Raw genomic sequence first — 14,274 nt, 5'->3', positions numbered from 1 at the left:
CGAGGCTGAATTTTAAAAGAGCATTAAAGATTAAAGAACGCACGGGTCAATTACTGAAACAACTCAATGACTTTAGGAGTAATTACACATAATTTTGTCTTGTTTATTTGGCATTAGTTAGAAGTGCCCATGACCCTGTGTCCCCGGTGGGGGTGGCTGGTGGGATTAGGGGGGGAGAAAGAGGGGTGGTCCCGGGTTTGCCTGGGGCAGGAGGGCTCTGGGCTTTCTTCCCAAGGTTCCCGGGGACGGCTAGCTCTCCGGGCCCGGGAATGCCCCGGAAGGCCGGAAGGGCCGGAGCGGGAACATGATTGCACAGTGGCCCCAACTCCCTGTGGCAAGGGGGCCGATGGCCAGGACTCGATGATCCCTGGCCCCCGCGTGTCCAAAGCCTAAGCCCGCAGCCCCTCCCCGGCTGACCCATCATAATCGTAACGATGGGATTTGTTAAGCTTGGGCCAGGGGTCAAGAATCGTTGCTAAGCGCCGGACTCTTGTCAGTCAGTCAGCCAATCGTATTTACTGAGCACTTACTGTGCGCAGAGCAAAAACTATCATTTGGAGACAGGAGGAAAGACTGAACAGAGAGAAGGATGAAGGAGGGATCAAATAGTAGGTGTGAACTGACATGTACTGAGGTGATCTGGAGGTGGCAGGGGGGCTGGGAGTGCACATAATAGGCGTTCCATAAATATCATCGATTGATATATCATCGATTGATAAGTGCTTAGTTGGGAAGGTGTGACCTTTAGGAGAGGAGCTGGGGGGTGGAATTGTACGATCCTCCCTTAGACCAAAAACTCCTCGAGGGCAGGGATGGACTCTAATGTATTGTATTCGTCTGAGTGTTCAGTACAGCACTCTCCACCCAGTAAGTGCTCAGTAAGTACCATTGATTGGGTTGATTCAGGAAGGTTCAGGAAGGCTGGAAGATGGGGAAGGCTGCAAGCAGGAGGCTCAGAAGTGAAAGGGCTTCTGGGCCCAGGAAAAGGACTCGAGCAGGTGTATCTCACCACAGCGCCGAGCCCAAGGCTCTGCCCTCCATGGGCCCGCCAGCCTCTCCACTGGGCTTCTCCAGTTGTCTCCCGCTTTCCTGCTCTTTGCCCAGGCTGGGTGGAGCTATTAGCCTATGCCTTACATGGGGAATTCGGAATACTAAGAAGCAGCTCAGTCTAGTGGAAAGAGCCCGGACCTGGGTTCTAATCCCCGGCTCCACTTGTCTGCAGGGTGACCTTGGGCAAACCACCTCACTTTTCTGGTCCTCAGTTCCCTCATCTAGAAAATGGGAATTCAAAACCCATTCTCCCTTCTGCTTAGACCGTGAGCCCCACATGGGACCTGATTATCTTGCCTCTACCCCAGTGCTTAGGATGGTGCCTGGCACACAGTAACAGCGTAACAAATACCACAATTATTATTACCGGGTGGCTAGGGAAGCTCGATCCCTCAACCGCCTCCCGCGCTGGTGTGATTTCACAGCCGGTGTCAATGGCCGCTGATCCAAAGAGAGTTTCTACAGCACTTCTGCCAGAGGTCTGGATGAGGGGGGCCTTCCGCCCTCCCCGAGGTCCTATCCAGGCCTTTTCAAGGACGACTCGCTGCCACTGCCTTCCCGCCTTTGGGAAGGGACTGTGAGGACCTGATGGATGAGGACCCCATTTTTCCCACATGTTTGTGCTTGGGAGAGCCCATTTGACTCCATAGGCTTCGATCTAATAAAAGACCCGTAATGGACTGAGTTTCCTCAGCCACGAGTTTTCTTTACTTTCCCCTGCAATTTACTACTTTATGGAATTTATTCTGCTGCTGAAATTCACTGTATTATTAATGGGAAGTCAGTGCTCTGCCACACTATAAGTAAACTATAAGCATGTGCACACACGCATACATTCTCTCTCTCTCTTCCCTCTCCACCTTTCTCCTATCTCCATCTTTCTCTTCTCTCTTTCCCAGCTTCGGTAAGGCCCAAGAGATTGACATTCGGTGGCCATTGATCCAGTTTCATACCAGACAGCTGTACTAAATGCTTGGAAAGTCTGATGTTAATAAGCACGAACCCTGCCCTCAAGAGGCTTCCAATTTACTGTGTGTAAAGCATTGTACTGGGACCTTGAGGAGGTGCAATAGAGTTAATAGATGGGATCTCTGCCCTTAAGGATCTTACAATCTACCGTGGGTTCAGCGGAGTACTACGGGCTTGGAAGAGAATGATAATTAGTAAGCAGGATCACTGCCCTAAAGGAGCTTCTAGTCTAGCCTGAGTGCAGAGCACTGTACTGATCACTTGGAAGGGTCCCAGAGATAGTACACACTCTCCCTGCCCTCAAGAAGACTACAGTCTACTGAGTGCAGAGAGCTGTTGTTGAACGCTTAGAAGAGGGCAATACAGTTAGTAGGCATGTAGGAACCAGGAGAAGTGTTAATCGTGGCAAGAAGACTGGAGAGATGGGGTGAACGGGAACCCCAGATTACCGCCAAGCCTAGAGATCCATCCTCCAGAAATTGGGGCCTGGCCTTTGGATCAATTAATCAATTGTATTTATTGAGCATTTAGTGTGCACAGAGCACTGGCAATATAAAAGAGGTAGCAGACACTTTCCCTGCCCTCAATTAACTGACAGTTTAAAGGGGGAGACAGATATTCATACAAATTATGGATATGTATATAAGTGTTATGGGTCACAGGAGGGAAAGATTGAATAAAGGAAGCAAATCAGTGCCCTATTCGTTTTTTGTGTGTATTTTGTATGTTTGTTCATGTCTCTGTGTGGTCCTAATAATTTCGTTTCCTTTCTTCTTATATGTCTGTCACCAGTCCCCTCTCCCCAGTTTTATTTTTAGATTGTGAGTCCCTGAAAGCCAGGGACCATGTCTAATTTCCACCTGAGCATTCATTCATTCATATTTATTGAGTGCTTACTGTGTGCCGAGTACTGTACTAAGCGCTTGAGAGAGTACAATATAACAATACACAGACGTGTTCCCGATCCAAAATGAGAGTATTCTTTCCCCATGCTTAGAGCACTGCTCTGTACAGTCTGGTCTTGTCTTATGCCGTCGAGTCATCTTCGACACATAGCGACGCCACGGATACATCTCTCCCTGATGCCCCACCTCCATCTGCAATCATTCTGGTTGTGTAACCATAGTGTTTTCTTGGTAAAAATACGGAAGTGGTTTTCCATTGCCTCCTTCTGCTCCATAAACTTGAGTCTTCACCCTCGACTCTCTCCCGTGCCACTGCTGCCCAGCACGGGTGAGTTTTGACTTGTGGCAGATTGCCTTCCACTCACTAGCCACTGCCCAAGCTAGGAAGGGAGTGGATATGCCTCCGCCAGACTCTCCCTCCTGTAGTCGAGACTGGTAGAGTACTGGGAACTCTCCCGGGGTAACCCTGAGGGGGGCCGCACACAGTAAGCACTTAATAAATACTATTTCCACTACTACGGCTCATTATCCTGTATCTGCCCCAGCACCCAGTACACAGCGAGGCCTTGAAAAATACCATAATCACTATGACCGTTCCTGGTTTGGACACACGAGCCAGAGTGCAAAAACGGGTTCAGGTTAACAATTTTCTGATTCCCTTCAGTCGAAAAGTTCTGGATGGGGACAAGGGGAGGGTGCTTCCTGGATCTTCAGTGGTGTCTCCGATTTATATTTATTTGCTGGTTCTTGTTGTCAGTGTTCCTTTCAGCGGTTTGGAAGGTTTCATGGGCGGTATTTGTGAAGGGTGACTGACTACAAGGAGTCTTTGTTGTGCTATCAGCTGTAATTATTTGAATTCAAACCCGTTCCCTTATAGGACTGACATCGTAAATGCTGTTTTCAATAACAAATGGCTGTCAGAGCTGTCAAGCAGATCTGCTTACTGTTTTTATATCATTACGATGTTTAATTTCTACGGGGCTGCTTTGTCCTGAACCTTCTCAAGACTGATCCCTTCACTTGGAGCTGGCACAGGGGAACTGAGGGAGAAGGAAAGCAGATCGGGACACAACTAACCTGTGTCTCTTGGAATAGTTCAGAAGCAGCGTGGCCTAGCGGAAAGAGCCTAGGAGGCAGACATTCCAATACCGGCTCTGCCACTTGACTGCCAGGTGACCTTGGACAAGTCACTTCACTTCTCTGGGCCTGTTTCCTCATCTGTAAAAGGGGAATAAGACTGTAAACTCCCTGAAGGCAGGGATGGTGTCCCCTGATTCCACTGTCCCCTTCCAAGTTCCTTCAGGACAGGGACGGTGTCTACTAACTATTGTCCTCTCCCAACTGCTCCATCCAGTGCTGCACACACTAGACTTTAAGCTCCTTGAGGTCAGGGATCATATCTACCAACTCTACTGTCCTCATCCAGTGTTTAGCACAGTGTTCTGCCCAGAATAAGCAATCAACAGATACCACCGATTGACCGATTGTTCAAGCTCACAAAAGAATGGCGGGGGTGAATAGGGAGAAGGGAGGAGCTCTTGGCAGAGAGGATCCCCACCATTTTTTATGGTATCTGTTAGGTGCTTACTATGTGCCAGATACTGTATTAAACGCTGGGGTAGATACAAGTTAATCAGGTCGAACACAGTCCCCGTCCCAGATGGGGATTACAGCCTTAATCACCAATATAGAGATGAGGGAACTGAGGCCCAGAAGTGAAGTGACTTATACGGCTGACAGCTCCCAGGCGGAGCTGGGATTCGAATCCAGGTCTTTCTGACTCCCAGGCCCGAGCTCTATCCACTAAGCCATTCTGCTTCTCCACCTATAGAAGCTCTTTACTTCCCACTCTGCCCCCTCGCAGGGAGAGGACACTGTAACTGCTCTCCCCAGGGCATGGCCAGGGTGCCACTTACCACCCACTGACCTACAGTTCCCTCATCTGTAAAATGGGGATGAAGACTGTGAGCCCCACGGGGGACAACCTGATCACCTTGTATCCCCCCAGTGCTTAGAACAGTGCTTTGCACATAGTAAATGCTTAACAAATGCCATTATTATATTATTATTATTATACCCAGCTTGGTGGTCCCTGCCCTCAAGGAGTTTATGTTCTAACCAGGGATGCAAGCAGGTTGGGACAATTCAGAGGCTAGTGATAATAATACTAATAATAATAGTAACTGTGTTGTTACGGGCTTTCTACATGTCAGGCACTGTACTAAGCGCTGGGGTAGATACAAGGTAATTGGGTTGGACACAGTCCCCGACCCACATGGGACTCACAATCTTAACCCCCATTTTACAGATGAGGTAACTGAGGCACAGAGAAGTGAAGAGACTTGTCCAAGGTCACAAAGCAGACAAGTGGCGCAGCCAGGATTAGAATGGAGGTCCTTCTGACTCTCAGTCCTGCCGGGCTCTACCCACTAGGCCAGGCTGCATTTCACACCTTGGAACAAACAAGGACACCCTACCACGGCCCACATCTCCTTGTCTGGATCAAACAAAGGAGGAGGGGAGCGGGTGGAAGGGTCGCTGTTCAGAAACACACCCTGGGGCTCTCTTGCCCGACTCTGGATTTCTTTGCATACACGGGGCGCAGAGGTGTACGAGCCCATCACCTTGCTTGCCGGCACGGAGGTGCTCTGAGCCGTCAATAAATTCTCCTGACTTTCCGCTGACCTTCGTGAGGGCTGGAAGAGTCACATTTCACGGCAGAGATGGAGCAGTAAATATTTTATCTGTGCAGTAAACACAGAGCCGACACTGGCACCTCGCTCATTTCCTCTCTGCGCCTTGCCACCTCGCGGGGGAAGATTTATCGGCTGTGTTCGAAAATCCCGGCACCGAGGCAGGCAGGCAGGCAGCTTGTAGCGAGCCGGCCTCGGGGTCTGGGCGGCTGCCCGCTTCCAGGAGCCTCCGCTGCGCCCCCCACACCATCCTCCCCAGTTGCTTAGCAACGCCCTAGCCTGGACCACAGAGAACTCCTCGGAGGAGAGGCAGATGGGGCCAGAGGAGGCTGGAGCTCGGTTCTCGCGGCCCCTCCTCCCGTCCCTCCCCGATCTGGGGGAAAGGGATGTGGCTGGAGGCTGAGGGCAGCTCCGGGTTCTAAGGTTCTAGCTCCTTCCCAGATCAGAGAGGAAAGACCAACTCGCACCCATCAATGATCTCCCTTCAGGGGATAGGCAGAGTCGTAACTCCCCACTTTTAGACTGTGAGCCCGTTGTGGGCAGGGATCATCTCTATTTGTTGCCAAATTGTAGTTCCCAAGTGCTTAATACAGTTCTCTGCACATAATAAGCGCTCAATAAATACTACTGAATGAACGAATGAATGAATGAGATCTCCAAGAGGCTCCCGATGGGGTCTGTTGAGGCTTCACCCCGCCCCCTAACCAAGTCCCTCAGGACTGGGTTCCTGCATGGACCGGGACCCTACGCTCAGTCCACCCTGAGTGACCCAATGGGCGGTGGCCTCAGGAGCCTCTCCGCTTTACCGCCCATCTGCCATCCGGATCCCCACTAGGGCACCTTTCTCCTCCTCACCAGATGCCCCAAGTAGCTCTTCGGGTGCAAATCCTCCACCCCAGCAGCCGAGCCCAGGCCTAGAATCCAGGTCTCTCGGCTCCTGGGCTCAGCTGATTCGTGACTCTCCCCAGAGAATGAGAGAAAGCCAGAGATGCAGGGACACAGAGAGACAGAGAGGAGGCTCTGTCTGAACCCTAGGCTAGGACCTGGTCAGCTCGAGACCAGGTACTTTTCATTCATTCAATAGTATTTATTGAGCGCTTACTATGTGCAGAGCACTGTACTAAGCGCTTGGGATGAACAAGTCGGCAACAGATAGAGACGGTCCCTGCCGTTTGACGGGCTTACAGTCTAATCGGGGGAGACGGATAGACAAGAACAATGGCACTAAACAGCGTCAAGGGGAAGAACATCTGGTAAAAACAATGGCAACTAAATAGAATCAAGGCGATGTACAATTCATTAACAAAATAAATAGGGTAACGAAAATATATACAGTTGAGCTGACGAGTACAGTGCTGTGGGGATGGGACGGGAGAGGGGGAGGAGCAGAGGGAAAAGGGGAAAATGAGGCTTTAGCTGCGGAGAGGTAAAGGGGGGATGGCAGAGGGAGTAGAGGGGGAAGAGGAGCTCAGTCTGGGAACGCCTCTCGGAGGAGGTGATTTTTAAGTAAGGTTTTGAAGAGGGAAAGAGAATCAGTTTGGCGGAGGTGAGGAGGGAGGGCGTTCCGGGACCGCGGGAGGACGTGACCCGGGGGTCGACGGCGGGATGGGCGAGACCGAGGGACGGCGAGGAGGTGGGCGGCGGAGGAGCGGAGCGTGCGGGGTGGGCGGTAGAAAGAGAGAAGGGAGGAGAGGTAGGAAGGGGCAAGGTGATGGAGAGCCTCGAAGCCTAGAGTGAGGAGTTTTTGTTTGGAGCGGAGGTCGATAGGCAACCACCTGAGTTGTTTAAGAAGGGGAGTGACATGCCCAGATCGTTTCTGCAGGAAGATGAGCCGGGCAGCGGAGTGAAGAATAGACCGGAGCGGGGCGAGAGAGGAGGAAGGGAGGTCAGAGAGAAGGCTGACACAGTAGTCTAGCCGGGATATAACGAGAGCCCGTAATAGTAAGGTAGCCGTTTGGGTGGAGAGGAAAGGGCAGATCTTGGCGATATTGTAGAGGCGAAACCGGCAGGTCTCGGTAACGGATAGGATGTGTGGGGTGAACGAGAGGGACGAGTCAAGGATGACACCGAGATTGCGGGCCTGCGGGATGGGAAGGATGGTCGTGTCATCCACGGTGATAGAGACTTGTGCCACCTGTCAAAATGAGGGGACCTTCCCCCCACCCATCCCTGCTTTGTCAGCGCATAGAAAGTGCCGCCCTCCAAACCAAGGGAAACAGATGGGGCCCGATCTGACCGAAAGCAGGCCAAATCCTCCTGCCACTTCCACGTCCCACCATTCCCCAACCGGGACCCAAATCCCAATCCACCTCCCGCTCCTCATCGGTGGGATGACACCAGGGAGCCAGAAGGCTTTCTCTTCTCCATCTCTGGGTTCCCTGCCCCCAACCTATTTGCTGGATTGTAATTACGGTCCTGACAGAGAGGTTCAGCTGCCTGGGTCTCTGGTTCAATTTATTGATTGGCAATTTCTCCGAAGTTCATTACCCGCCCGAGGCCGGGGGTTGGAGATCGGGATCGGGTCTGTGCGGGAGTGCTCGGCTTCCGATGATTAAATGCAGCCACCGCGCATCCATCCTAAGGGGACGGCTTGGCCCAAGGTCAAACATTCATGCAAAGCAGGAGTGCACATCTGCATGTCTAAACATCATCAACATGCATTTCCCAGAGACAATTTGGAGAGTCGGCCTTGGCAACTCAAGGAGAGAGAGAGAGAGATAGAGAGATGGGGGGAGGGGGAAGAAGGGAGGAAAGGAGGAGGAGTGAGGGAGAATGAATGGGACAGCAGAACAGCAGAAGTAGTGCTCACTTGGGAAAATCCTCAGCGCAAACAAACCCAAGGGGAGAGAAGTAGTGATAGTATTTACTGTGTGCTTACTGTGTGCAGAGCACTATACTAAGCACTTGGGAGAATACAATATGACAATCCCTGCCCACAATGAGAGAATACACAGGTGGGAATAAGACAGGGTCCCTGTCCCCGGTGGGGGGGAACGTTCACGATCCAAGAGAGCCTCAGCAAAGGAGGCTGGCCTCACAGCTCTCCTGACATCCCCCAAACACTGAGGAGCCCACCTCCCCCCAAACCCCCGGGGGCTGAGGCAGAGGCCAAGCTGTTCCATTTCCTTCTATCTCCTCCTCCTTAGCTGGTGATGGATTTTTCAGAACGCTTCCTCCAGGCCAGGCACCGCGGCAGGCGTGAGTCGTTCTATTTGGACCCGACCCTTCCCTATCCCTCCTGGGACCTACAGTCTAGCATGGAGAAAGGACTTGGGGTAGAGACCACAGGAGCCTAGCGGAAAAAGCGCCAGCAGTAGATAAAGAAGCCGTGTGGCCTAGTGAAAGGAGCCTATGTTCCACCACTTGCCTGCTGGGTGACCTTAGGCGAGTCGCTTTACTTCTCTGGGCCGCAATTTCTCCTCTGGAAAATGAGCATTCAATATCTGCTTTACCTCCTAGATCGGGAACCCTATGAGGGACAGGGACTGTGTCTAACCTGATTTGCTTTATACCTACTTCGGGGTGAGGACGGTACTTGGCAAATAATAAGCACTAGCACTACAATCATTATTCCATCAGCCACAATCCCTGTCCCAAATGGAGCTCCCAGCCCAAGAGGTGGGGAGAGCAAGAAACCTCCTCACCATTTCACAGAGGGGAAAAACAGAGACCCAGAGAGGTTTGGTGATTTGCCCGAGGTCTCCCAGGAGATCCTTGCCGGATCTTGCCTTTGCACTGGGATTCGGACCCTCTGAGCACTTGATATTCACCACACCCTCAGCCCCACAGGACTTACATCCCTAGCCATAATTTATTTTTATTCATGTCTTTCTCCCCCTGTAGACTGTAAGTTCCTTGTAAGCAGGGAACATGTCTATCAACTCTGATGCACTGTCTTCTCCCGAGCAATTAGTACAGTGCTCTGCATTGGCAGCGCTCAAAAATAATAGATTGATTGATCTGGGACTAGAACCCGGGTCTCCTGACTCCCAGCCTCATACTCTTTCACCCAGGCCCCACTGCCCCCCTTTCCCAAATTTTAATGGTATCTGTTAAGCACTTACTATATGCCAGGCTCTGTACTAAATGCTGGGGTAGATGCAAGAAAATCAGTTGGACACTCATCTGTCCTCCCTGGTCAAGGGAAAACTGAACCGGCATTTCATGGGGATGAGAAGTGGGTATGTGTGCGCTTTGGCGGAGCTGGAGGGGAGAGAAGGTGCATATGCTAAAGACTTTCTCAACAGCTCCCCAGGGAAGCCCCCTCCCCCTTCCTTCTCTCCCTCCATGTGTCTCCCCCCCCAAAACTGAGGGCCTCACCATACTCTTCCCAAGAATCAAAGTGTGAACGGGATATGATCATTTGTCATTCCGATGGAGGATATGATGTGAACCATGGCAAACACCGTAATGACTAATTTCAAACATTTATTACCACACTTGGGAGACTTGAAACCTGCCCCTGCCCTTGATTTTAATAAATGCAGTCTTGAAGCAGCCGCTTATCAAACTGACACAAATTGTGTGGTAAATAGATTATGGCACAGCTGAAATACTGGAAAATGAGATCAGAAATGCTACTTCTTCCCCATTTGAAAGACGGGGAGATCCTTCCGCGGTGGGTTGGCCGACCGGCTGGTAGAGACGGAAGACGGAGCGGGAGGGAAGCAGAGGAATTAATCCCAAATGCGTGCGCCTATTAATCAGCTGCTGTTTGTCTGAGATTCTCCTCCTCCTCCACCTCCTTCCACAGCTCACTGCCCGCTCCCATCCTGGGCCCTGCCTGGGCATCAGAAGGACCCGAGTTCTAATCCCAGCTTCACCACCTGTCTGCTGGGTGACGTTGGGCAAGTTGCTTCACTGCTCTGGACCTCAGTGACCTCATCTGTGAAACAGGGATTAAGACTGTGAGCCCCACGAGGGACATGGACTGTGTCCAAACTGATGACCTTGACTCTACCCCAATGCTTAGTACAATGCCTGGCATACAGTAAGTGCTTAACAAACACCATTTAAAAAAACCAACAAAACACAAAAAATTGGTGGGGAGGAGAAGTCTGAAGGGTACCAGGAAAGCCCTGGCTGGGAAGCTTCCCTGGATGGGGGTCAGAGAGGCCGGAGGGCATCAGAGAGGCTGGGGACCTGGGTTCCTTTTGGTGTCTCTTCCTTCAAATTCACCTTCTGCTTTCGCTCCTGGGAAACGTTTGCTCTTGAACAGAGCACTTTTCTGAGCTTTTGGAAGAGTCCCAAAGAGTTAGTATACATGATCCCTGCCCTCGAAGAGTTTACAGTCTCCTGGGTATAGGGCACTGTTGTGAACGCTGAGGAGAATACAATACAGTCAGTAGACACGATTCCTGCCCGAGAGGCTCCCCCGGCTTCTCGGTTCCAGGGCCTTTGCCAGTTTAGGTCTCAGCCCAGAATCGCGGGGCCCAAGAGGAGCTTCTCAGAGCCCCCTGGGCCTCCCTCTGCTCTTGCCCAATGCCTTTTCGCCGAGTTAAGGGAATGATCTAATCGCACATGGATTCAATTTCCTCGGCAGAGCCGTGGCTCCAAAACCCAGGAGAGAAGGCCCTGGGCCCGGCTCTCCTGGAGACAGGCCAGGCCCCGGTGCTAGGAGAGGACCCCGGGACTCTCTGACCATCCCCCGGAAGGCCACAGAAGCGGAGGGCCACCACAGGAATGCCCACCACGGACCCGACGGTGGGGGTGACCGCACCGACCCGAAGGAGGGGCTCTCGCCTCGTTCTGGAGAGCCGCCGCACCCGGGAAGGGGCTGGAAGGAAATCGCTGGCTGGGGACAACCGCCCCTACTTTGGAGTAGGATGGTTCTTCCGAGTTTTTCCTCGAGGCCAAGGCCGCGCTTGGAGCTCGGAATATTATTTCTTCCCCTTTCAAAGGTTTAGAACTTGGCTCCCGGCAGCCGCGAGGTCTGGTGGGGACCGCCCGAACCGAGGAAATTAAACACAAGGCCGTGTTTATGTAACACGGCGCTCATGTCGAGAAGGGAGGGGCCGGTCGGCTCCGAGTTCAGACAGAAACTCATTTCCATCCCAGAGCAGAATCGGCCTGGGCCCAGGAGGGCCCCAGCTTCTGCGAGCGGGGCAGAAGCCAAAGCCACAAGCTGTAGCCTGGGTTTCCCGCTGCCCCTTGGCACAAGCTTTCCCATACGGGAGGTCGTAGGGGAGGAGAGTGTTTTTTTGCTCCCCTCCTTTCTCTAGTACTCCGAGGACTGAACCAGCCTAGAAAACCACTCTTCCTCTCCCAATCGACAGGTTTCGCCGAGGCCCTGCTGCTTGAGGACCCTGGGGAGAGTACACCAGAAGCAAAACACACAATCCCTAATAACACAGCCAAGGAGCAGGAGCTGGGATTAGAAGCCAGGTCCTTCTGACTCCCAGTTCTATCCATTCCGGGCACGCTGCTTCTCACCCTTTTTCCCACCTATTCTCACACTTCTTTTCAGGTGGAAAATGACCCTGAATTCCCCGGAGGGGGAATTCCCCACCAGGAAGGGAGGGAGGCAAAGAGAAGACTCGGAGGCCCACATTTTTGAGCCGGTTGGCGGTCGGTCCGGGGCCTGAGATGGGAGAGTCATTCCCTCATTAATCACTGCCCTCCCTTCATTCGTGTTAAATATAAAAATGATTAGGAAAGATCCCCATCACGGTTAAAAAAATAATTAGCTGCTACATCATGTTGCGCCCGGTAAGACGGAGAGGAGTGATTAAATTAGGAATATTAAAACCCCATTAATCTGTGCTCAACTTAAGCTCTGCTTGTTCACCCCACTGGGGGCACTACTTATTTCTGACACGGAAAGAGATCTGAACCATTCTCCGGAACGAGGTCACTATCGGGAAAGATGTCAGGTCAGCAATTAGTCAAAGGGTGGGGTGGGAGGGGAGACATGCGCCAGGAACCGAGGTTTGCACGTGTCACGGGCCCCTCTTGCCTCCAAGTCATCAGAAGAGGAGGTCACTGCCAGGACATCAAGTGACCCCGGGCCCCCAGGCAACAGGTGCCCGCGGGTAGATTTTTGCCCGATTCCCCTCCGCCTATCGATGAGAATACGATATAACAATAAACAGGCACATTCCCTGTCCACAATAAGCTTACTGTCTAGAGGGGGAGACAGACACTAATATAAATAAGTAAATTACAGATATGGACATAAATGTTAAGGGGCTGGGGGGGCGGATAAATAAAGGGTACATATCTACCAACTCCGCTGTATTCTCCCAAGTGCTTTGTACAGTGCTCTGCACATAGTAAGTGCTCAATCAATACCATTGACGATGATGGGGGGGCGGGAGAGAGGAGGGAGGGAGTAGAAGCGGGAGAGAAGAAAGAGGGGAAGAGAAGGAGGAGGGGCAACTAGAGCCCAGCTTGGCATCTTCATTTCCTTCTTACCTCCCGCCATAAATCTACTCCAAGTGAGTGACATTTGCCGAGTGTATTTTCACGGGTCTCCATAATCCCCTCAGAATATTACGGCCGCATTACTTTATCTTTGGTTACATTAACTTCAATTTTCCTTATGAGTAAGTATTTGGCTAAAAATTAATATAGTGAAGTTGAAAAGAATCTTATGATAGGAAAAGACTAATTTCATCTCTGACTGCACAGATACCAGAGTACACTGGGGTTAATGTAATTAACTTACAATTTTAGCCCGGGTTGTGTACATACACTGAATCTCCCCGCTGGAAACGAGATTAGATTTTATTACACTATATATCCTGGTTATCTTCACCGTGCCTCCAAGATTACTCCCCACAATGACTTCAAGGCTTCTCTGCCGCAATGAAAACACAGAAACCATCTGGTTCTGTGAGCTCTGGCAGTTTATTTAAGGATTTAATTAAATGTTCTAAATGGAGAGCTTCTCCGAATTAACATTTTAAATGTGACTTATTGCAGGTTTAATATTGTCTTAATGCCAACCTGGGAAACTCTGTGGCCCAAGTTGTTGACTTCAAATGGAATTCATTGGGGGGAGTGGAGGGGGGCCTCCAAGGGGGACCATTAATTAATCTAAACAACTAATGGGGATTGGTTCTGACTTTTGATGAAGATTATTTACAGAGACAATTTGCGATGAATAAAGAGTCACAGTAGGCAAATACTTAATTGAATTTGAAAAAAAAAAAAGAAAAGAAAAAGAAAGTCTCATTGTGTTTAATATCAGGGATGCATCCTTTGAGTGAGCTGGGAAACACCGGGAATGGGGTGATTGCTTATGGCCTCCTAGCTGGGCGCTAATAACAGAAAGAATGGGTAATTGCATTCTCCCGCCTAATTCGCTGCCACGTGCCTCGGGACCACCATGGGGAAATTTTCTCAAAACGGAACTACCGGCGCGACTAGCCGGCCGGGCAGGGGTCTGCGTGCCAGGACGGTTGCCCCGTACCCCACCCAAGGGGGATCTGCTTCCCCGGTCCCACAGATCTGCCCTCTGGGAACCCTGCCGGCAGAGAAATGATGGCTCTCCCCGGGCAGCGGCCCACTCAAAGCCTCTGCTGTTTGGGTTTAAGGGAATTCTGGGGTTCCGGGGTTCCTCCCGGCGGAATTCTCCCAGTCTAGAAATGGCAGCCACGTGGAGCTGTCACTGTCGTGGGCGGGTTACGCATGATCCCACGGTCCTCAACCACGGC

The 14,274-nt window shown here is 51.4% G+C and overlaps 1 long non-coding RNA gene across 1 annotated transcript; it reads left to right on the top strand.

Moving 5' to 3' along the window:
- Positions 1 to 543: 543 nt before the first annotated feature.
- On the top strand, positions 544 to 1,735 carry LOC114808832. The gene is made up of 2 exons (XR_003756600.2): positions 544 to 608; positions 1,476 to 1,735. It is a non-coding gene; the product is annotated as an uncharacterized LOC114808832 (long non-coding RNA).
- The last annotated feature ends 12,539 nt before the right edge of the window (positions 1,736 to 14,274 follow it).

The sequence above is a fragment of the Ornithorhynchus anatinus genome, unplaced genomic scaffold, assembly GCF_004115215.2.
Source record: "Ornithorhynchus anatinus isolate Pmale09 unplaced genomic scaffold, mOrnAna1.pri.v4 scaffold_264_arrow_ctg1, whole genome shotgun sequence".
Classification (NCBI taxonomy): Eukaryota; Metazoa; Chordata; class Mammalia; order Monotremata; family Ornithorhynchidae; genus Ornithorhynchus; species Ornithorhynchus anatinus.
Note: the sequence above shows the minus strand (reverse complement) of the source record. Positions and strands in the feature narration are given on the sequence as shown.